The following is a 23,063-nucleotide window of genomic DNA, read 5'->3' on the forward strand; positions in this document are numbered from 1 at the left end:
TATTGATATTTTACAGAGAGGAAGGGAGAGGAATAGAGAGTTAGAAACATCAATGAGAGAGAAACATCCATCAGCTGCCTCCTGCACACCTCCTACTGGGGATGTGCCCACAACCAAGGTACATGCCCCTGACCGGAATCCAACCTGGGACCTTTCAGTCCACTGGCCAATGCTCTATCCACTGAGCCGAACCACTTAGGGCATAATGAAGAATTTTTTTAATTATATTGGTTTTATTTATTTATTTACTGAAATATTTCTGAGTACTGCCAAGCTTGACCACCCAGTCTTGGTAACTGGAGCTCCTTAGACTGGGAGTCTTCTGGTTGCTTTTGCTTAGATCTTCTTTCTTTTTTTTAATATATTTTTTTTTAATATATTTTTTATTGATTAAGATATTACATATGTGTCCTTGTCCCCACGTTACCCTCTACCCCCCCCCGCCCCCCCCCCGCTCACGCCCTCACCCCCCCGTTGTCCGTGTCCATTGGTTAGGCCTATATGCTTGCATATAAGTCCTTTGGTTGATCTTTCCCCCTTACCCCCACCCTCCCCTACCTTCCCTCCAAGGCCCGACAGTCCAATCAATGCCTCTCCGTCTCTGGATCAGTCCTTGTTCATCAGTTTATGTTGTTCATTATATTCCACAAATAAGTGAGATCCTGTGGTATTTATCTGCTCTCCAGTTCCATCCATGCTGTGGCAAATGGTAAGAGTTCCTTTTTCTTCTTCCTCTTCTTAAAGAATACCTTTCAGCATTTCATATAATGCTGGTTTGGTGGTGATGAACTCCTTTAGCTTTTTCTTATCTGTGAAGCTCTTTATCTGACCTTCTATTCTAAATGATAGCTTTGCTGGATAAAGTAATCTTGGTTGCAGGTTCTTGCTATTCATCACTTTAAATATTTCTTGCCACTCTCTTCCGGCTTGCATGGTTTCTGTTGAGAAATCAGCTGACAGTCGTATGGGTGCTCCCTTGTAGGTAACTGACTGTCTTTCTCTTGCTGCTTTTAAGATTCTCTCTTTGTCTTTTGCTCTTGGCATTTTAATTATGATGTGTCTTGGTGTGGTCCTCTTTGGGTTCCTTTTGTTTGGGGATCTCTGCACTTCAGGGACTTGTAAGTCTATTTCTTTCACCAGGTAGGGGAAGTTTTCTGTCATTATTTCTTCAAATAGGTTTTCAATATCTTGCCCTCTCTCTTCTTCTGGTACCCCTATAATTCTAATGTTGGTACGCTTGAAGCTGTCCCAGAGGCTCCTTACACTATCTTCATATTTTTGGAATCTTTTTTCTTTTTTCTTTTTCGGTTGGGTCTTTTTTGTTTCTTTGTATTTCAAATCTTTGACTTGATTCTTGGGATCCTCTTTTCTGCTGTTGGATCTCTGTATATTATTCTTTATTTCAGTCAGTGTATGCTTAATTTCTAGTTGGTCCTTTTTCATATCCTCGAGAGTCTCACTAGATTTCTTGAGGGTATCACTAAAATTATCGGCGGTTTCCATAAAATTCTTGAAAAACCTTATAAATGTGGCCTTGAACTCTATATCCAGTCATTTGCTTTCCTCCATTTCTGTCATTTGTGACCTGTTTCTTTGTCTCCGCATTTTTTATGCTTCCCTGTGTTGGTAGAGTGGTTTTGTGTGCTAGGTGTCCTGTAGGGCCCAGTGGCTCAGCCTCCCCAGTTACCTGAGGTGGGCACTCTTGGTGCACTCTTGGTGCCTTGATTGTTGTAGGATCACTGGGAGGAATTGACCTCCAGTCCAATTGGCAGTGAGAATCAGCTGTGTCTGCAGTGGGAGAACTTCTGTGCTGAAGACATCCTTATAGGGCAAGACTTGCTTCAGTGGGGCTTTGGTGGTCACTGAGTCTGCCCCCTGAGTGTGTCCCTTATGGATCTGGGGAGTTGTAATCTGGATGGTCCCCCTCTGACCACTGGGTACACTGGCTCTTGGATCTAAGGAGCTGCTAATTTAGCCTCTGACTGAGGTTACACAGCAGGAGCTACCAAGAGAACTGCAGATTCCCCTTCCTTTTTTGGAGTTTGGAGGTGCCCAGATGAGGCCCAGCTGTGAAGCAATGCAAGCCGCTGTGGGGCCTTGGGCCTTCTCTTGGAAGTTCTGGGTCTGTCTGGCCCAGCTGCAGTTAGGTAATTTTCAGGTTGCAAAGCGCCGTGGCATTCATATGCAAAAAACCTCTGCAGCAGCCTGGGTGGGGCGGGGTCTCAGGGAATCAAAGGGCGGAGCAAGCAGCTATGGCTGATCCTCAACCCTGCCCTAAGGGGCCCCACGTCTCAGCGTGGGGGTAATTGCTGCAAGCACCTCTGAGGGAAAGCCCCCCTCAAGTTCCGAGTTCTGCCCGCTGCCAGACAGTCCAGTTTCTCCCCGTATGAGTCCAGCGGTTCCACCTGCATTAATTTATAATATATTTATTTATTTATTTATTTATTTATTTATTTATTTATTTATTTGATTATTTCTCGTAATCCTCGGCCAGGATATCTCTCCCTTGACTTTTAGGGAGACTGGAAAAAAAACGGGAGAGGCAGAGAGAAACATGGATGTGAGGGAGACACCTGGATTGGTTGCCTCCGGCAGGCGCCCCAAGGGGCCAGGGATCCAGCCTGCAAGGGAGGTAAGTGCCCTTGACCCCAATCGAACCCGAGACCCTTCCATCCACAGGCCTGCGCTCTGTCCACTGAGCCAAACCCGCTGGAGCCTCCTCCACTAGCGTCACAGACACATCCCTCCCATCCAGGGGTGCCCTCTGTCAGGCGGGAGACCCCTTTCCCTGATTGGGGGTGGAGGTCGTGGTGGCCGGGGGTGAGGGATCCAAGAGTAGCCCCAGGGGTCCCCCCACCAAACCCTCAACACCGCCAAGGCGAGGAGGGGAGTGGAGGAGGGGAGTGGCCCAGCCGCTCTCCTGGGCCCAGGGTGGGTGTTTGGGGGTGGGGAGGTGGAGTGCTGCAGAGTGGCAGGAAGGGGGGCGGGCGTCCTAGTGGACCTCAGGGCCGGCCCTGCCTTGGCCACGGGGCGGAGCTTGGGCAAGGAAAACAGAAACATCCCAAAGCCCTGTCCCCGCACCCCGCTCCCCGACCTGGTGCTCCGCCACCCGACTCCGCACACCCGCCGCCCCGGCCCGGCCCGGCCCAGATCTCTTTCTTGCACAGCCACCAGCTGTCTCTGGCCCGCCCATCTCCTGAGCTTCGACAAGACGCAGGAGGGCGCCCTCCTTTGGGGGTGCGATTGCCTGAAAGGCGGAAGGGGGTGTCCACCGCCACCGGGTAGGACGAAGCCCCCCGAGGGATGGCACAAAGCGAGGGGCGGCCTGGGCCTTTGGTGGGGCCCGCGGGGTTCCCTTAGCGGTTGGGGAGCTACCTCCGTCCGCAGCACCGGGGGTTCGCTGGGTTCCCCCGGGTGTGGGTGTGGGTGTGGGTGTGGGTGTGGGTCCCCTGTTGCCCCCGCAGAGCACGGAGCGCTTGGGGCTTGCGCGGGGGCGGGAGAAGGGAAGAGACACGCCCCTGCAACGCAGGGCTGCTGTCTGTTGGGCGCGAGACACCATCTCCTAAGTTTGGACGGCGGACGAGGGTGGGCGGGGGCGGGGGAGGGGGCGGGGGTCCAGCTCTGAGAGTAGCCCCGCGGGGGGGGGCGATGGGAGGGTCCCCCCACACCGCCCAAGGGCGGACGGGGCGGGCTCCAAAAAATGGCGATCAAAAGCCTACAGCACCCGGTATTCCCAGGCGGTCTCCCATCCAAGTACTAACCAGGCCCGACCCTGCTTAGCTTCCGAGATCAGACGAGATCGGGCGCGTTCAGGGTGGTATGGCCGTAGACGCGGGAGCCGGCCTCCGGGAGCCTCAAGAGCCCGCGGCGCCGGGGCTCCAGGCCCGCTGAGCCCTGGGCCCCCTGGCTGACCTGGTGCTCCGCTCCCCCCACCCTCTAGCCGGGACTAGATCTGTCCGTGCGGAGCCACCAGCTGCCTCTCATCCACCTTCTGAGCTTCCAGGTGATGCGAGACGCGGGAGAGCCGCTCCCGGGTGGGTGGGGGTGAGGGGGGCCGGGGCGGGGGAGGGAGTGCGATGTCCCGGTGAGCCCGGAAGGGGGCGCCCTCTCCATCTGGGCTCCGCTAGGGAGTCCACTTCACATCCCCATGGCAGCATTGTGTTGGGGAGAATCCAATGGCTAAACACGTCGTTGGGACCAAAGATGTGCATGTGCCTAGGCCGGGTCCAGGGGGAGTGGAGGTGGAGGCCGCCCACCATGTAGGCCCACAGCCAGCCCCAGGTCTGATGCGCCGTGTCCTGGGAGACCCTAGGAGGGGATATGGCCTGGGCGGTCACCCCTTCGTGTCCTCCGTTTCACCCTCTTCCCGGTGGAGACCTAGCCAGGTGGCCCAGGGCGGTGTGCCTCTCCCAGGACCGCAGTGCTGAAGCCCGGGCCTGTTGGAAGCGGCCCTCCAGGCCACATCCCACCCCGTCTAAGGATCTGGCCCTCTCTGAGTTTTTGCATCCGGCACAGGTCACAAGGCCCACGGGTGTGGCCGGTGTGATGTCATATGCAGCGGTCCGGGTCTCTAGAAGATTGTTTCCTGCATCATCCCTCGCGTGTGTGTCGGCGGGGTCCCTGGGAAGGCCCAGGAGGACACAGTGGCTTTGCCAGGACACTAAACCGATCGGACAACACAGGTCTCACTGGGCTCTCCTGAACGCTAGGCCCCTGGTGGCAAGAAGGGGGAGCTGGGGGAGGGGAAAGCTGAGTTGGAGAACTTGGAGTATTTCTGGGGGTGTCAGTCAAAAGCCCAGAGGGCTTTCCGGGCAAGTGTGCTTAAAGGAACACGTACAGGTAATGGAACCCTGCAAACTTGATGTCACTTCCTCAGTGACAGGACAATACAGAAGCTAGAACTCTGGTCCACCAGGCACCACATTGCTGAGACAGGCCCCTATCACCTCACTTGACTGGAGACCTGGGAGAGAGAGCAGGATGCTCTCCACTGGTCTCCAGATGTCCTTGGGGTGTGCCTCTGGAACAGCTGACAGCAAAACTGTTTCCCTCACGCAGACAGTGGCTCTAGTCTCCCTTCTGACGCCTGCTGACCTTGAGCGGTGTGTAGCCTCAGGTAACTTAGGACAGCCTAGCGTTGGCCAATCCCAGGTAGGCCACAACTGGGGGCACTTGAGGGCGTCATATCCGTCCTTGCCACTGTGTGTGCGTGTGTGTGTGTGTGTGTGTGTGTGTGTGTGTGTGTTTGTGCTGGAGTGGAAGAAACTGCAGGAGGGGTGGTTTGCTGGGTCTCTCAAGTGCCTACCTCAGGTCATGGGGGGCATAAGAGGAAGTGAGTGCTGGGGACCAAGGTCCCGTACCCTCTGGAAATCCTAGGGGTTGAGGGCTCATTTTATTCCTTCATGGCTGGAAGTCTATTCAGACAACCCTGTGCACCTGATCAGGGAAAATGACTTCATGGTGGGTTTCCCTACTGTGGTGAGACCCAGGCAATTTTCCAATGGCCCGGACTCCGGGCGTTGCCTTATCAGAGCTCCACCCAGGTGGTCATGGAGACTCAGTTGCACTCATACAACTTCTTCCAATCCTTGTCCGGGAGCTAGAGACCAGAGCACCGGCAGTCGGAGTGGGCCCAGAGTTAAGGGTGGGTACAGAGGGCGCTGTCCCCACGGGACTAAGAGGACCCAGGAGAGCCACATATCAGATCCCCCCCGAGAGTGTTTAGCGGTTCCACCTGCATTTCTTATTTATTTATTTATTTATTTATTTATTTATTTATTTATTTATTTATTTATTTGATTATTTCTCGTAATCCTCGGCCAGGATATCTCTCCCTTGACTTTTAGGGAGACTGGAAAAAAAACGGGAGAGGCAGAGAGAAACATGGATGTGAGGGAGACACCTGGATTGGTTGCCTCCGGCAGGCGCCCCAAGGGGCCAGGGATCCAGCCTGCAAGGGAGGTAAGTGCCCTTGACCCCAATCGAACCCGAGACCCTTCCATCCACAGGCCTGCGCTCTGTCCACTGAGCCAAACCCGCTGGAGCCTCCTCCACTAGCGTCACAGACACATCCCTCCCATCCAGGGGTGCCCTCTGTCAGGCGGGAGACCCCTTTCCCTGATTGGGGGTGGAGGTCGTGGTGGCCGGGGGTGAGGGATCCAAGAGTAGCCCCAGGGGTCCCCCCACCAAACCCTCAACACCGCCAAGGCGAGGAGGGGAGTGGAGGAGGGGAGTGGCCCAGCCGCTCTCCTGGGCCCAGGGTGGGTGTTTGGGGGTGGGGAGGTGGAGTGCTGCAGAGTGGCAGGAAGGGGGGCGGGCGTCCTAGTGGACCTCAGGGCCGGCCCTGCCTTGGCCACGGGGCGGAGCTTGGGCAAGGAAAACAGAAACATCCCAAAGCCCTGTCCCCGCACCCCGCTCCCCGACCTGGTGCTCCGCCACCCGACTCCGCACACCCGCCGCCCCGGCCCGGCCCGGCCCAGATCTCTTTCTTGCACAGCCACCAGCTGTCTCTGGCCCGCCCATCTCCTGAGCTTCGACAAGACGCAGGAGGGCGCCCTCCTTTGGGGGTGCGATTGCCTGAAAGGCGGAAGGGGGTGTCCACCGCCACCGGGTAGGACGAAGCCCCCCGAGGGATGGCACAAAGCGAGGGGCGGCCTGGGCCTTTGGTGGGGCCCGCGGGGTTCCCTTAGCGGTTGGGGAGCTACCTCCGTCCGCAGCACCGGGGGTTCGCTGGGTTCCCCCGGGTGTGGGTGTGGGTGTGGGTGTGGGTGTGGGTCCCCTGTTGCCCCCGCAGAGCACGGAGCGCTTGGGGCTTGCGCGGGGGCGGGAGAAGGGAAGAGACACGCCCCTGCAACGCAGGGCTGCTGTCTGTTGGGCGCGAGACACCATCTCCTAAGTTTGGACGGCGGACGAGGGTGGGCGGGGGCGGGGGAGGGGGCGGGGGTCCAGCTCTGAGAGTAGCCCCGCGGGGGGGGGCGATGGGAGGGTCCCCCCACACCGCCCAAGGGCGGACGGGGCGGGCTCCAAAAAATGGCGATCAAAAGCCTACAGCACCCGGTATTCCCAGGCGGTCTCCCATCCAAGTACTAACCAGGCCCGACCCTGCTTAGCTTCCGAGATCAGACGAGATCGGGCGCGTTCAGGGTGGTATGGCCGTAGACGCGGGAGCCGGCCTCCGGGAGCCTCAAGAGCCCGCGGCGCCGGGGCTCCAGGCCCGCTGAGCCCTGGGCCCCCTGGCTGACCTGGTGCTCCGCTCCCCCCACCCTCTAGCCGGGACTAGATCTGTCCGTGCGGAGCCACCAGCTGCCTCTCATCCACCTTCTGAGCTTCCAGGTGATGCGAGACGCGGGAGAGCCGCTCCCGGGTGGGTGGGGGTGAGGGGGGCCGGGGCGGGGGAGGGAGTGCGATGTCCCGGTGAGCCCGGAAGGGGGCGCCCTCTCCATCTGGGCTCCGCTAGGGAGTCCACTTCACATCCCCATGGCAGCATTGTGTTGGGGAGAATCCAATGGCTAAACACGTCGTTGGGACCAAAGATGTGCATGTGCCTAGGCCGGGTCCAGGGGGAGTGGAGGTGGAGGCCGCCCACCATGTAGGCCCACAGCCAGCCCCAGGTCTGATGCGCCGTGTCCTGGGAGACCCTAGGAGGGGATATGGCCTGGGCGGTCACCCCTTCGTGTCCTCCGTTTCACCCTCTTCCCGGTGGAGACCTAGCCAGGTGGCCCAGGGCGGTGTGCCTCTCCCAGGACCGCAGTGCTGAAGCCCGGGCCTGTTGGAAGCGGCCCTCCAGGCCACATCCCACCCCGTCTAAGGATCTGGCCCTCTCTGAGTTTTTGCATCCGGCACAGGTCACAAGGCCCACGGGTGTGGCCGGTGTGATGTCATATGCAGCGGTCCGGGTCTCTAGAAGATTGTTTCCTGCATCATCCCTCGCGTGTGTGTCGGCGGGGTCCCTGGGAAGGCCCAGGAGGACACAGTGGCTTTGCCAGGACACTAAACCGATCGGACAACACAGGTCTCACTGGGCTCTCCTGAACGCTAGGCCCCTGGTGGCAAGAAGGGGGAGCTGGGGGAGGGGAAAGCTGAGTTGGAGAACTTGGAGTATTTCTGGGGGTGTCAGTCAAAAGCCCAGAGGGCTTTCCGGGCAAGTGTGCTTAAAGGAACACGTACAGGTAATGGAACCCTGCAAACTTGATGTCACTTCCTCAGTGACAGGACAATACAGAAGCTAGAACTCTGGTCCACCAGGCACCACATTGCTGAGACAGGCCCCTATCACCTCACTTGACTGGAGACCTGGGAGAGAGAGCAGGATGCTCTCCACTGGTCTCCAGATGTCCTTGGGGTGTGCCTCTGGAACAGCTGACAGCAAAACTGTTTCCCTCACGCAGACAGTGGCTCTAGTCTCCCTTCTGACGCCTGCTGACCTTGAGCGGTGTGTAGCCTCAGGTAACTTAGGACAGCCTAGCGTTGGCCAATCCCAGGTAGGCCACAACTGGGGGCACTTGAGGGCGTCATATCCGTCCTTGCCACTGTGTGTGCGTGTGTGTGTGTGTGTGTGTGTGTGTGTGTGTGTGTTTGTGCTGGAGTGGAAGAAACTGCAGGAGGGGTGGTTTGCTGGGTCTCTCAAGTGCCTACCTCAGGTCATGGGGGGCATAAGAGGAAGTGAGTGCTGGGGACCAAGGTCCCGTACCCTCTGGAAATCCTAGGGGTTGAGGGCTCATTTTATTCCTTCATGGCTGGAAGTCTATTCAGACAACCCTGTGCACCTGATCAGGGAAAATGACTTCATGGTGGGTTTCCCTACTGTGGTGAGACCCAGGCAATTTTCCAATGGCCCGGACTCCGGGCGTTGCCTTATCAGAGCTCCACCCAGGTGGTCATGGAGACTCAGTTGCACTCATACAACTTCTTCCAATCCTTGTCCGGGAGCTAGAGACCAGAGCACCGGCAGTCGGAGTGGGCCCAGAGTTAAGGGTGGGTACAGAGGGCGCTGTCCCCACGGGACTAAGAGGACCCAGGAGAGCCACATATCAGATCCCCCCCGAGAGTGTTTAGCGGTTCCACCTGCATTTCTTATTTATTTATTTATTTATTTATTTATTTATTTATTTATTTATTTATTTATTTGATTATTTCTCGTAATCCTCGGCCAGGATATCTCTCCCTTGACTTTTAGGGAGACTGGAAAAAAAACGGGAGAGGCAGAGAGAAACATGGATGTGAGGGAGACACCTGGATTGGTTGCCTCCGGCAGGCGCCCCAAGGGGCCAGGGATCCAGCCTGCAAGGGAGGTAAGTGCCCTTGACCCCAATCGAACCCGAGACCCTTCCATCCACAGGCCTGCGCTCTGTCCACTGAGCCAAACCCGCTGGAGCCTCCTCCACTAGCGTCACAGACACATCCCTCCCATCCAGGGGTGCCCTCTGTCAGGCGGGAGACCCCTTTCCCTGATTGGGGGTGGAGGTCGTGGTGGCCGGGGGTGAGGGATCCAAGAGTAGCCCCAGGGGTCCCCCCACCAAACCCTCAACACCGCCAAGGCGAGGAGGGGAGTGGAGGAGGGGAGTGGCCCAGCCGCTCTCCTGGGCCCAGGGTGGGTGTTTGGGGGTGGGGAGGTGGAGTGCTGCAGAGTGGCAGGAAGGGGGGCGGGCGTCCTAGTGGACCTCAGGGCCGGCCCTGCCTTGGCCACGGGGCGGAGCTTGGGCAAGGAAAACAGAAACATCCCAAAGCCCTGTCCCCGCACCCCGCTCCCCGACCTGGTGCTCCGCCACCCGACTCCGCACACCCGCCGCCCCGGCCCGGCCCGGCCCAGATCTCTTTCTTGCACAGCCACCAGCTGTCTCTGGCCCGCCCATCTCCTGAGCTTCGACAAGACGCAGGAGGGCGCCCTCCTTTGGGGGTGCGATTGCCTGAAAGGCGGAAGGGGGTGTCCACCGCCACCGGGTAGGACGAAGCCCCCCGAGGGATGGCACAAAGCGAGGGGCGGCCTGGGCCTTTGGTGGGGCCCGCGGGGTTCCCTTAGCGGTTGGGGAGCTACCTCCGTCCGCAGCACCGGGGGTTCGCTGGGTTCCCCCGGGTGTGGGTGTGGGTGTGGGTGTGGGTGTGGGTCCCCTGTTGCCCCCGCAGAGCACGGAGCGCTTGGGGCTTGCGCGGGGGCGGGAGAAGGGAAGAGACACGCCCCTGCAACGCAGGGCTGCTGTCTGTTGGGCGCGAGACACCATCTCCTAAGTTTGGACGGCGGACGAGGGTGGGCGGGGGCGGGGGAGGGGGCGGGGGTCCAGCTCTGAGAGTAGCCCCGCGGGGGGGGGCGATGGGAGGGTCCCCCCACACCGCCCAAGGGCGGACGGGGCGGGCTCCAAAAAATGGCGATCAAAAGCCTACAGCACCCGGTATTCCCAGGCGGTCTCCCATCCAAGTACTAACCAGGCCCGACCCTGCTTAGCTTCCGAGATCAGACGAGATCGGGCGCGTTCAGGGTGGTATGGCCGTAGACGCGGGAGCCGGCCTCCGGGAGCCTCAAGAGCCCGCGGCGCCGGGGCTCCAGGCCCGCTGAGCCCTGGGCCCCCTGGCTGACCTGGTGCTCCGCTCCCCCCACCCTCTAGCCGGGACTAGATCTGTCCGTGCGGAGCCACCAGCTGCCTCTCATCCACCTTCTGAGCTTCCAGGTGATGCGAGACGCGGGAGAGCCGCTCCCGGGTGGGTGGGGGTGAGGGGGGCCGGGGCGGGGGAGGGAGTGCGATGTCCCGGTGAGCCCGGAAGGGGGCGCCCTCTCCATCTGGGCTCCGCTAGGGAGTCCACTTCACATCCCCATGGCAGCATTGTGTTGGGGAGAATCCAATGGCTAAACACGTCGTTGGGACCAAAGATGTGCATGTGCCTAGGCCGGGTCCAGGGGGAGTGGAGGTGGAGGCCGCCCACCATGTAGGCCCACAGCCAGCCCCAGGTCTGATGCGCCGTGTCCTGGGAGACCCTAGGAGGGGATATGGCCTGGGCGGTCACCCCTTCGTGTCCTCCGTTTCACCCTCTTCCCGGTGGAGACCTAGCCAGGTGGCCCAGGGCGGTGTGCCTCTCCCAGGACCGCAGTGCTGAAGCCCGGGCCTGTTGGAAGCGGCCCTCCAGGCCACATCCCACCCCGTCTAAGGATCTGGCCCTCTCTGAGTTTTTGCATCCGGCACAGGTCACAAGGCCCACGGGTGTGGCCGGTGTGATGTCATATGCAGCGGTCCGGGTCTCTAGAAGATTGTTTCCTGCATCATCCCTCGCGTGTGTGTCGGCGGGGTCCCTGGGAAGGCCCAGGAGGACACAGTGGCTTTGCCAGGACACTAAACCGATCGGACAACACAGGTCTCACTGGGCTCTCCTGAACGCTAGGCCCCTGGTGGCAAGAAGGGGGAGCTGGGGGAGGGGAAAGCTGAGTTGGAGAACTTGGAGTATTTCTGGGGGTGTCAGTCAAAAGCCCAGAGGGCTTTCCGGGCAAGTGTGCTTAAAGGAACACGTACAGGTAATGGAACCCTGCAAACTTGATGTCACTTCCTCAGTGACAGGACAATACAGAAGCTAGAACTCTGGTCCACCAGGCACCACATTGCTGAGACAGGCCCCTATCACCTCACTTGACTGGAGACCTGGGAGAGAGAGCAGGATGCTCTCCACTGGTCTCCAGATGTCCTTGGGGTGTGCCTCTGGAACAGCTGACAGCAAAACTGTTTCCCTCACGCAGACAGTGGCTCTAGTCTCCCTTCTGACGCCTGCTGACCTTGAGCGGTGTGTAGCCTCAGGTAACTTAGGACAGCCTAGCGTTGGCCAATCCCAGGTAGGCCACAACTGGGGGCACTTGAGGGCGTCATATCCGTCCTTGCCACTGTGTGTGCGTGTGTGTGTGTGTGTGTGTGTGTGTGTGTGTGTTTGTGCTGGAGTGGAAGAAACTGCAGGAGGGGTGGTTTGCTGGGTCTCTCAAGTGCCTACCTCAGGTCATGGGGGGCATAAGAGGAAGTGAGTGCTGGGGACCAAGGTCCCGTACCCTCTGGAAATCCTAGGGGTTGAGGGCTCATTTTATTCCTTCATGGCTGGAAGTCTATTCAGACAACCCTGTGCACCTGATCAGGGAAAATGACTTCATGGTGGGTTTCCCTACTGTGGTGAGACCCAGGCAATTTTCCAATGGCCCGGACTCCGGGCGTTGCCTTATCAGAGCTCCACCCAGGTGGTCATGGAGACTCAGTTGCACTCATACAACTTCTTCCAATCCTTGTCCGGGAGCTAGAGACCAGAGCACCGGCAGTCGGAGTGGGCCCAGAGTTAAGGGTGGGTACAGAGGGGGCGCTGTCCCCACCGGACTAAGAGGACCCAGGAGAGCCACATATCAGATCCCCCCCGAGAGTGTTTAGCGGTTCCACCTGCATTTATTTATTTATTTATTTATTTATTTATTTATTTATTTATTTATTTATTTATTTGATTATTTCTCGTAATCCTCGGCCAGGATATCTCTCCCTTGACTTTTAGGGAGACTGGAAAAAAAACGGGAGAGGCAGAGAGAAACATGGATGTGAGGGAGACACCTGGATTGGTTGCCTCCGGCAGGCGCCCCAAGGGGCCAGGGATCCAGCCTGCAAGGGAGGTAAGTGCCCTTGACCCCAATCGAACCCGAGACCCTTCCATCCACAGGCCTGCGCTCTGTCCACTGAGCCAAACCCGCTGGAGCCTCCTCCACTAGCGTCACAGACACATCCCTCCCATCCAGGGGTGCCCTCTGTCAGGCGGGAGACCCCTTTCCCTGATTGGGGGTGGAGGTCGTGGTGGCCGGGGGTGAGGGATCCAAGAGTAGCCCCAGGGGTCCCCCCACCAAACCCTCAACACCGCCAAGGCGAGGAGGGGAGTGGAGGAGGGGAGTGGCCCAGCCGCTCTCCTGGGCCCAGGGTGGGTGTTTGGGGGTGGGGAGGTGGAGTGCTGCAGAGTGGCAGGAAGGGGGGCGGGCGTCCTAGTGGACCTCAGGGCCGGCCCTGCCTTGGCCACGGGGCGGAGCTTGGGCAAGGAAAACAGAAACATCCCAAAGCCCTGTCCCCGCACCCCGCTCCCCGACCTGGTGCTCCGCCACCCGACTCCGCACACCCGCCGCCCCGGCCCGGCCCGGCCCAGATCTCTTTCTTGCACAGCCACCAGCTGTCTCTGGCCCGCCCATCTCCTGAGCTTCGACAAGACGCAGGAGGGCGCCCTCCTTTGGGGGTGCGATTGCCTGAAAGGCGGAAGGGGGTGTCCACCGCCACCGGGTAGGACGAAGCCCCCCGAGGGATGGCACAAAGCGAGGGGCGGCCTGGGCCTTTGGTGGGGCCCGCGGGGTTCCCTTAGCGGTTGGGGAGCTACCTCCGTCCGCAGCACCGGGGGTTCGCTGGGTTCCCCCGGGTGTGGGTGTGGGTGTGGGTGTGGGTGTGGGTCCCCTGTTGCCCCCGCAGAGCACGGAGCGCTTGGGGCTTGCGCGGGGGCGGGAGAAGGGAAGAGACACGCCCCTGCAACGCAGGGCTGCTGTCTGTTGGGCGCGAGACACCATCTCCTAAGTTTGGACGGCGGACGAGGGTGGGCGGGGGCGGGGGAGGGGGCGGGGGTCCAGCTCTGAGAGTAGCCCCGCGGGGGGGGGCGATGGGAGGGTCCCCCCACACCGCCCAAGGGCGGACGGGGCGGGCTCCAAAAAATGGCGATCAAAAGCCTACAGCACCCGGTATTCCCAGGCGGTCTCCCATCCAAGTACTAACCAGGCCCGACCCTGCTTAGCTTCCGAGATCAGACGAGATCGGGCGCGTTCAGGGTGGTATGGCCGTAGACGCGGGAGCCGGCCTCCGGGAGCCTCAAGAGCCCGCGGCGCCGGGGCTCCAGGCCCGCTGAGCCCTGGGCCCCCTGGCTGACCTGGTGCTCCGCTCCCCCCACCCTCTAGCCGGGACTAGATCTGTCCGTGCGGAGCCACCAGCTGCCTCTCATCCACCTTCTGAGCTTCCAGGTGATGCGAGACGCGGGAGAGCCGCTCCCGGGTGGGTGGGGGTGAGGGGGGCCGGGGCGGGGGAGGGAGTGCGATGTCCCGGTGAGCCCGGAAGGGGGCGCCCTCTCCATCTGGGCTCCGCTAGGGAGTCCACTTCACATCCCCATGGCAGCATTGTGTTGGGGAGAATCCAATGGCTAAACACGTCGTTGGGACCAAAGATGTGCATGTGCCTAGGCCGGGTCCAGGGGGAGTGGAGGTGGAGGCCGCCCACCATGTAGGCCCACAGCCAGCCCCAGGTCTGATGCGCCGTGTCCTGGGAGACCCTAGGAGGGGATATGGCCTGGGCGGTCACCCCTTCGTGTCCTCCGTTTCACCCTCTTCCCGGTGGAGACCTAGCCAGGTGGCCCAGGGCGGTGTGCCTCTCCCAGGACCGCAGTGCTGAAGCCCGGGCCTGTTGGAAGCGGCCCTCCAGGCCACATCCCACCCCGTCTAAGGATCTGGCCCTCTCTGAGTTTTTGCATCCGGCACAGGTCACAAGGCCCACGGGTGTGGCCGGTGTGATGTCATATGCAGCGGTCCGGGTCTCTAGAAGATTGTTTCCTGCATCATCCCTCGCGTGTGTGTCGGCGGGGTCCCTGGGAAGGCCCAGGAGGACACAGTGGCTTTGCCAGGACACTAAACCGATCGGACAACACAGGTCTCACTGGGCTCTCCTGCTGAACGCTAGGCCCCTGGTGGCAAGAAGGGGGAGCTGGGGGAGGGGAAAGCTGAGTTGGAGAACTTGGAGTATTTCTGGGGGTGTCAGTCAAAAGCCCAGAGGGCTTTCCGGGCAAGTGTGCTTAAAGGAACACGTACAGGTAATGGAACCCTGCAAACTTGATGTCACTTCCTCAGTGACAGGACAATACAGAAGCTAGAACTCTGGTCCACCAGGCACCACATTGCTGAGACAGGCCCCTATCACCTCACTTGACTGGAGACCTGGGAGAGAGAGCAGGATGCTCTCCACTGGTCTCCAGATGTCCTTGGGGTGTGCCTCTGGAACAGCTGACAGCAAAACTGTTTCCCTCACGCAGACAGTGGCTCTAGTCTCCCTTCTGACGCCTGCTGACCTTGAGCGGTGTGTAGCCTCAGGTAACTTAGGACAGCCTAGCGTTGGCCAATCCCAGGTAGGCCACAACTGGGGGCACTTGAGGGCGTCATATCCGTCCTTGCCACTGTGTGTGCGTGTGTGTGTGTGTGTGTGTGTGTGTGTGTGTGTGTTTGTGCTGGAGTGGAAGAAACTGCAGGAGGGGTGGTTTGCTGGGTCTCTCAAGTGCCTACCTCAGGTCATGGGGGGCATAAGAGGAAGTGAGTGCTGGGGACCAAGGTCCCGTACCCTCTGGAAATCCTAGGGGTTGAGGGCTCATTTTATTCCTTCATGGCTGGAAGTCTATTCAGACAACCCTGTGCACCTGATCAGGGAAAATGACTTCATGGTGGGTTTCCCTACTGTGGTGAGACCCAGGCAATTTTCCAATGGCCCGGACTCCGGGCGTTGCCTTATCAGAGCTCCACCCAGGTGGTCATGGAGACTCAGTTGCACTCATACAACTTCTTCCAATCCTTGTCCGGGAGCTAGAGACCAGAGCACCGGCAGTCGGAGTGGGCCCAGAGTTAAGGGTGGGTACAGAGGGCGCTGTCCCCACGGGACTAAGAGGACCCAGGAGAGCCACATATCAGATCCCCCCCGAGAGTGTTTAGCGGTTCCACCTGCATTTATTATTTATTTATTTATTTATTTATTTATTTATTTATTTATTTATTTATTTGATTATTTCTCGTAATCCTCGGCCAGGATATCTCTCCCTTGACTTTTAGGGAGACTGGAAAAAAAAGGGAGAGGCAGAGAGAAACATGGATGTGAGGGAGACACCTGGATTGGTTGCCTCCGGCAGGCGCCCCAAGGGGCCAGGGATCCAGCCTGCAAGGGAGGTAAGTGCCCTTGACCCCAATCGAACCCGAGACCCTTCCATCCACAGGCCTGCGCTCTGTCCACTGAGCCAAACCCGCTGGAGCCTCCTCCACTAGCGTCACAGACACATCCCTCCCATCCAGGGGTGCCCTCTGTCAGGCGGGAGACCCCTTTCCCTGATTGGGGGTGGAGGTCGTGGTGGCCGGGGGTGAGGGATCCAAGAGTAGCCCCAGGGGTCCCCCCACCAAACCCTCAACACCGCCAAGGCGAGGAGGGGAGTGGAGGAGGGGAGTGGCCCAGCCGCTCTCCTGGGCCCAGGGTGGGTGTTTGGGGGTGGGGAGGTGGAGTGCTGCAGAGTGGCAGGAAGGGGGGCGGGCGTCCTAGTGGACCTCAGGGCCGGCCCTGCCTTGGCCACGGGGCGGAGCTTGGGCAAGGAAAACAGAAACATCCCAAAGCCCTGTCCCCGCACCCCGCTCCCCGACCTGGTGCTCCGCCACCCGACTCCGCACACCCGCCGCCCCGGCCCGGCCCGGCCCAGATCTCTTTCTTGCACAGCCACCAGCTGTCTCTGGCCCGCCCATCTCCTGAGCTTCGACAAGACGCAGGAGGGCGCCCTCCTTTGGGGGTGCGATTGCCTGAAAGGCGGAAGGGGGTGTCCACCGCCACCGGGTAGGACGAAGCCCCCCGAGGGATGGCACAAAGCGAGGGGCGGCCTGGGCCTTTGGTGGGGCCCGCGGGGTTCCCTTAGCGGTTGGGGAGCTACCTCCGTCCGCAGCACCGGGGGTTCGCTGGGTTCCCCCGGGTGTGGGTGTGGGTGTGGGTGTGGGTCCCCTGTTGCCCCCGCAGAGCACGGAGCGCTTGGGGCTTGCGCGGGGGCGGGAGAAGGGAAGAGACACGCCCCTGCAACGCAGGGCTGCTGTCTGTTGGGCGCGAGACACCATCTCCTAAGTTTGGACGGCGGACGAGGGTGGGCGGGGGCGGGGGGCGGGGGTCCAGCTCTGAGAGTAGCCCCGCGGGGGGGGGGCGATGGGAGGGTCCCCCCACACCGCCCAAGGGCGGACGGGGCGGGCTCCAAAAAATGGCGATCAAAAGCCTACAGCACCCGGTATTCCCAGGCGGTCTCCCATCCAAGTACTAACCAGGCCCGACCCTGCTTAGCTTCCGAGATCAGACGAGATCGGGCGCGTTCAGGGTGGTATGGCCGTAGACGCGGGAGCCGGCCTCCGGGAGCCTCAAGAGCCCGCGGCGCCGGGGCTCCAGGCCCGCTGAGCCCTGGGCCCCCTGGCTGACCTGGTGCTCCGCTCCCCCCACCCTCTAGCCGGGACTAGATCTGTCCGTGCGGAGCCACCAGCTGCCTCTCATCCACCTTCTGAGCTTCCAGGTGATGCGAGACGCGGGAGAGCCGCTCCCGGGTGGGTGGGGGTGAGGGGGGCCGGGGCGGGGGAGGGAGTGCGATGTCCCGGTGAGCCCGGAAGGGGGCGCCCTCTCCATCTGGGCTCCGCTAGGGAGTCCACTTCACATCCCCATGGCAGCATTGTGTTGGGGAGAATCCAATGGCTAAACACGTCGTTGGGACCAAAGATGTGCATGTGCCTAGGCCGGGTCCAGGGGGAGTGGAGGTGGAGGCCGCCCACCATGTAGGCCCACAGCCAGCCCCAGGTCTGATGCGCCGTGTCCTGGGAGACCCTAGGAGGGGATATGGCCTGGGCGGTCACCCCTTCGTGTCCTCCGTTTCACCCTCTTCCCGGTGGAGACCTAGCCAGGTGGCCCAGGGCGGTGTGCCTCTCCCAGGACCGCAGTGCTGAAGCCCGGGCCTGTTGGAAGCGGCCCTCCAGGCCACATCCCACCCCGTCTAAGGATCTGGCCCTCTCTGAGTTTTTGCATCCGGCACAGGTCACAAGGCCCACGGGTGTGGCCGGTGTGATGTCATATGCAGCGGTCCGGGTCTCTAGAAGATTGTTTCCTGCATCATCCCTCGCGTGTGTGTCGGCGGGGTCCCTGGGAAGGCCCAGGAGGACACAGTGGCTTTGCCAGGACACTAAACCGATCGGACAACACAGGTCTCACTGGGCTCTCCTGAACGCTAGGCCCCTGGTGGCAAGAAGGGGGAGCTGGGGGAGGGGAAAGCTGAGTTGGAGAACTTGGAGTATTTCTGGGGGTGTCAGTCAAAAGCCCAGAGGGCTTTCCGGGCAAGTGTGCTTAAAGGAACACGTACAGGTAATGGAACCCTGCAAACTTGATGTCACTTCCTCAGTGACAGGACAATACAGAAGCTAGAACTCTGGTCCACCAGGCACCACATTGCTGAGACAGGCCCCTATCACCTCACTTGACTGGAGACCTGGGAGAGAGAGCAGGATGCTCTCCACTGGTCTCCAGATGTCCTTGGGGTGTGCCTCTGGAACAGCTGACAGCAAAACTGTTTCCCTCACGCAGACAGTGGCTCTAGTCTCCCTTCTGACGCCTGCTGACCTTGAGCGGTGTGTAGCCTCAGGTAACTTAGGACAGCCTAGCGTTGGCCAATCCCAGGTAGGCCACAACTGGGGGCACTTGAGGGCGTCATATCCGTCCTTGCCACTGTGTGTGCGTGTGTGTGTGTGTGTGTGTGTGTGTGTGTGTGTGTTTGTGCTGGAGTGGAAGAAACTGCAGGAGGGGTGGTTTGCTGGGTCTCTCAAGTGCCTACCTCAGGTCATGGGGGGCATAAGAGGAAGTGAGTGCTGGGGACCAAGGTCCCGTACCCTCTGGAAATCCTAGGGGTTGAGGGCTCATTTTATTCCTTCATGGCTGGAAGTCTATTCAGACAACCCTGTGCACCTGATCAGGGAAAATGACTTCATGGTGGGTTTCCCTACTGTGGTGAGACCCAGGCAATTTTCCAATGGCCCGGACTCCGGGCGTTGCCTTATCAGAGCTCCACCCAGGTGGTCATGGAGACTCAGTTGCACTCATACAACTTCTTCCAATCCTTGTCCGGGAGCTAGAGACCAGAGCACCGGCAGTCGGAGTGGGCCCAGAGTTAAGGGTGGGTACAGAGGGCGCTGTCCCCACGGGACTAAGAGGACCCAGGAGAGCCACATATCAGATCCCCCCCGAGAGTGTTTAGCGGTTCCACCTGCATTTATTATTTATTTATTTATTTATTTATTTATTTATTTATTTATTTATTTATTTATTTATTTATTTATTTATTTGATTATTTCTCGTAATCCTCGGCCAGGATATCTCTCCCTTGACTTTTAGGGAGACTGGAAAAAAAACGGGAGAGGCAGAGAGAAACATGGATGTGAGGGAGACACCTGGATTGGTTGCCTCCGGCAGGCGCCCCAAGGGGCCAGGGATCCAGCCTGCAAGGGAGGTAAGTGCCCTTGACCCCAATCGAACCCGAGACCCTTCCATCCACAGGCCTGCGCTCTGTCCACTGAGCCAAACCCGCTGGAGCCTCCTCCACTAGCGTCACAGACACATCCCTCCCATCCAGGGGTGCCCTCTGTCAGGCGGGAGACCCCTTTCCCTGATTGGGGGTGGAGGTCGTGGTGGCCGGGGGTGAGGGATCCAAGAGTAGCCCCAGGGGTCCCCCCACCAAACCCTCAACACCGCCAAGGCGAGGAGGGGAGTGGAGGAGGGGAGTGGCCCAGCCGCTCTCCTGGGCCCAGGGTGGGTGTTTGGGGGTGGGGAGGTGGAGTGCTGCAGAGTGGCAGGAAGGGGGGCGGGCGTCCTAGTGGACCTCAGGGCCGGCCCTGCCTTGGCCACGGGGCGGAGCTTGGGCAAGGAAAACAGAAACATCCCAAAGCCCTGTCCCCGCACCCCGCTCCCCGACCTGGTGCTCCGCCACCCGACTCCGCACACCCGCCGCCCCGGCCCGGCCCGGCCCAGATCTCTTTCTTGCACAGCCACCAGCTGTCTCTGGCCCGCCCATCTCCTGAGCTTCGACAAGACGCAGGAGGGCGCCCTCCTTTGGGGGTGCGATTGCCTGAAAGGCGGAAGGGGGTGTCCACCGCCACCGGGTAGGACGAAGCCCCCCGAGGGATGGCACAAAGCGAGGGGCGGCCTGGGCCTTTGGTGGGGCCCGCGGGGTTCCCTTAGCGGTTGGGGAGCTACCTCCGTCCGCAGCACCGGGGGTTCGCTGGGTTCCCCCGGGTGTGGGTGTGGGTGTGGGTGTGGGTGTGGGTCCCCTGTTGCCCCCGCAGAGCACGGAGCGCTTGGGGCTTGCGCGGGGGCGGGAGAAGGGAAGAGACACGCCCCTGCAACGCAGGGCTGCTGTCTGTTGGGCGCGAGACACCATCTCCTAAGTTTGGACGGCGGACGAGGGTGGGCGGGGGCGGGGGCGGGGGCGGGGGTCCAGCTCTGAGAGTAGCCCCGCGGGGGGGGGGGCGATGGGAGGGTCCCCCCACACCGCCCAAGGGCGGACGGGGCGGGCTCCAAAAAATGGCGATCAAAAGCCTACAGCACCCGGTATTCCCAGGCGGTCTCCCATCCAAGTACTAACCAGGCCCGACCCTGCTTAGCTTCCGAGATCAGACGAGATCGGGCGCGTTCAGGGTGGTATGGCCGTAGACGCGGGAGCCGGCCTCCGGGAGCCTCAAGAGCCCGCGGCGCCGGGGCTCCAGGCCCGCTGAGCCCTGGGCCCCCTGGCTGACCTGGTGCTCCGCTCCCCCCACCCTCTAGCCGGGACTAGATCTGTCCGTGCGGAGCCACCAGCTGCCTCTCATCCACCTTCTGAGCTTCCAGGTGATGCGAGACGCGGGAGAGCCGCTCCCGGGTGGGTGGGGGTGAGGGGGGCCGGGGCGGGGGAGGGAGTGCGATGTCCCGGTGAGCCCGGAAGGGGGCGCCCTCTCCATCTGGGCTCCGCTAGGGAGTCCACTTCACATCCCCATGGCAGCATTGTGTTGGGGAGAATCCAATGGCTAAACACGTCGTTGGGACCAAAGATGTGCATGTGCCTAGGCGGGGTCCAGGGGGAGTGGAGGTGGAGGCCGCCCACCATGTAGGCCCACAGCCAGCCCCAGGTCTGATGCGCCGTGTCCTGGGAGACCCTAGGAGGGGATATGGCCTGGGCGGTCACCCCTTCGTGTCCTCCGTTTCACCCTCTTCCCGGTGGAGACCTAGCCAGGTGGCCCAGGGCGGTGTGCCTCTCCCAGGACCGCAGTGCTGAAGCCCGGGCCTGTTGGAAGCGGCCCTCCAGGCCACATCCCACCCCGTCTAAGGATCTGGCCCTCTCTGAGTTTTTGCATCCGGCACAGGTCACAAGGCCCACGGGTGTGGCCGGTGTGATGTCATATGCAGCGGTCCGGGTCCCTAGAAGATTGTTTCCTGCATCATCCCTCGCGTGTGTGTCGGCGGGGTCCCTGGGAAGGCCCAGGAGGACACAGTGGCTTTGCCAGGACACTAAACCGATCGGACAACACAGGTCTCACTGGGCTCTCCTGAACGCTAGGCCCCTGGTGGCAAGAAGGGGGAGCTGGGGGAGGGGAAAGCTGAGTTGGAGAACTTGGAGTATTTCTGGGGGTGTCAGTCAAAAGCCCAGAGGGCTTTCCGGGCAAGTGTGCTTAAAGGAACACGTACAGGTAATGGAACCCTGCAAACTTGATGTCACTTCCTCAGTGACAGGACAATACAGAAGCTAGAACTCTGGTCCACCAGGCACCACATTGCTGAGACAGGCCCCTATCACCTCACTTGACTGGAGACCTGGGAGAGAGAGCAGGATGCTCTCCACTGGTCTCCAGATGTCCTTGGGGTGTGCCTCTGGAACAGCTGACAGCAAAACTGTTTCCCTCACGCAGACAGTGGCTCTAGTCTCCCTTCTGACGCCTGCTGACCTTGAGCGGTGTGTAGCCTCAGGTAACTTAGGACAGCCTAGCGTTGGCCAATCCCAGGTAGGCCACAACTGGGGGCACTTGAGGGCGTCATATCCGTCCTTGCCACTGTGTGCGTGTGTGTGTGTGTGTGTGTGTGTGTGTGTGTGTGTGTGTGTGTTTGTGCTGGAGTGGAAGAAACTGCAGGAGGGGTGGTTTGCTGGGTCTCTCAAGTGCCTACCTCAGGTCATGGGGGGCATAAGAGGAAGTGAGTGCTGGGGACCAAGGTCCCGTACCCTCTGGAAATCCTAGGGGTTGAGGGCTCATTTTATTCCTTCATGGCTGGAAGTCTATTCAGACAACCCTGTGCACCTGATCAGGGAAAATGACTTCATGGTGGGTTTCCCTACTGTGGTGAGACCCAGGCAATTTTCCAATGGCCCGGACACCGGGCGTTGCCTTATCAGAGCTCCACCCAGGTGGTCATGGAGACTCAGTTGCACTCATACAACTTCTTCCAATCCTTGTCCGGGAGCTAGAGACCAGAGCACCGGCAGTCGGAGTGGGCCCAGAGTTAAGGGTGGGTACAGAGGGCGCTGTCCCCACGGGACTAAGAGGACCCAGGAGAGCCACATATCAGATCCCCCCCGAGAGTGTTTAGCGGTTCCACCTGCACTTATTATTTATTTATTCATTTATTTATTCATTTATTCATTCATTTATTTATTTATTTATTTATTTGATTATTTCTCGTAATCCTCGGCCAGGATATCTCTCCCTTGACTTTTAGGGAGACTGGAAAAAAAACGGGAGAGGCAGAGAGAAACATGGATGTGAGGGAGACACCTGGATTGGTTGCCTCCGGCAGGCGCCCCAAGGGGCCAGGGATCCAGCCTGCAAGGGAGGTAAGTGCCCTTGACCCCAATCGAACCCGAGACCCTTCCATCCACAGGCCTGCGCTCTGTCCACTGAGCCAAACCCGCTGGAGCCTCCTCCACTAGCGTCACAGACACATCCCTCCCATCCAGGGGTGCCCTCTGTCAGGCGGGAGACCCCTTTCCCTGATTGGGGGTGGAGGTCGTGGTGGCCGGGGGTGAGGGATCCAAGAGTAGCCCCAGGGGTCCCCCCACCAAACCCTCAACACCGCCAAGGCGAGGAGGGGAGTGGAGGAGGGGAGTGGCCCAGCCGCTCTCCTGGGCCCAGGGTGGGTGTTTGGGGGTGGGGAGGTGGAGTGCTGCAGAGTGGCAGGAAGGGGGGCGGGCGTCCTAGTGGACCTCAGGGCCGGCCCTGCCTTGGCCACGGGGCGGAGCTTGGGCAAGGAAAACAGAAACATCCCAAAGCCCTG

General features: G+C 60.2%; 6 non-coding genes across 6 annotated transcripts; all 6 read right to left on the bottom strand.

Annotated features, from left to right (window-relative positions):
• Positions 1–3,712: 3,712 nt before the first annotated feature.
• Positions 3,713–3,831, bottom strand: LOC132238898 (5S ribosomal RNA). The gene has a single exon (XR_009453874.1). It is a non-coding gene; the product is annotated as a 5S ribosomal RNA (ribosomal RNA).
• Positions 3,832–7,041: 3,210 nt separating this feature from the next.
• On the bottom strand, positions 7,042–7,160 carry LOC132238987 (5S ribosomal RNA). Its single transcript, XR_009453949.1, has one exon. It is a non-coding gene; the product is annotated as a 5S ribosomal RNA (ribosomal RNA).
• A 3,210-nt stretch (positions 7,161–10,370) lies between these two features.
• Positions 10,371–10,489, bottom strand: LOC132238994 (5S ribosomal RNA). Its single transcript, XR_009453953.1, has one exon. It is a non-coding gene; the product is annotated as a 5S ribosomal RNA (ribosomal RNA).
• A 3,207-nt stretch (positions 10,490–13,696) lies between these two features.
• Positions 13,697–13,815, bottom strand: LOC132239006 (5S ribosomal RNA). Its single transcript, XR_009453956.1, has one exon. It is a non-coding gene; the product is annotated as a 5S ribosomal RNA (ribosomal RNA).
• Positions 13,816–17,013: 3,198 nt separating this feature from the next.
• LOC132239017 (5S ribosomal RNA) lies at positions 17,014–17,132 on the bottom strand. Its single transcript, XR_009453958.1, has one exon. It is a non-coding gene; the product is annotated as a 5S ribosomal RNA (ribosomal RNA).
• A 3,228-nt stretch (positions 17,133–20,360) lies between these two features.
• LOC132238904 (5S ribosomal RNA) lies at positions 20,361–20,479 on the bottom strand. Its single transcript, XR_009453880.1, has one exon. It is a non-coding gene; the product is annotated as a 5S ribosomal RNA (ribosomal RNA).
• Positions 20,480–23,063: the final 2,584 nt, after the last annotated feature.

The sequence above is a fragment of the Myotis daubentonii genome, chromosome 7 (assembly GCF_963259705.1).
Source record: "Myotis daubentonii chromosome 7, mMyoDau2.1, whole genome shotgun sequence".
Classification (NCBI taxonomy): domain Eukaryota; kingdom Metazoa; phylum Chordata; class Mammalia; order Chiroptera; family Vespertilionidae; genus Myotis; species Myotis daubentonii.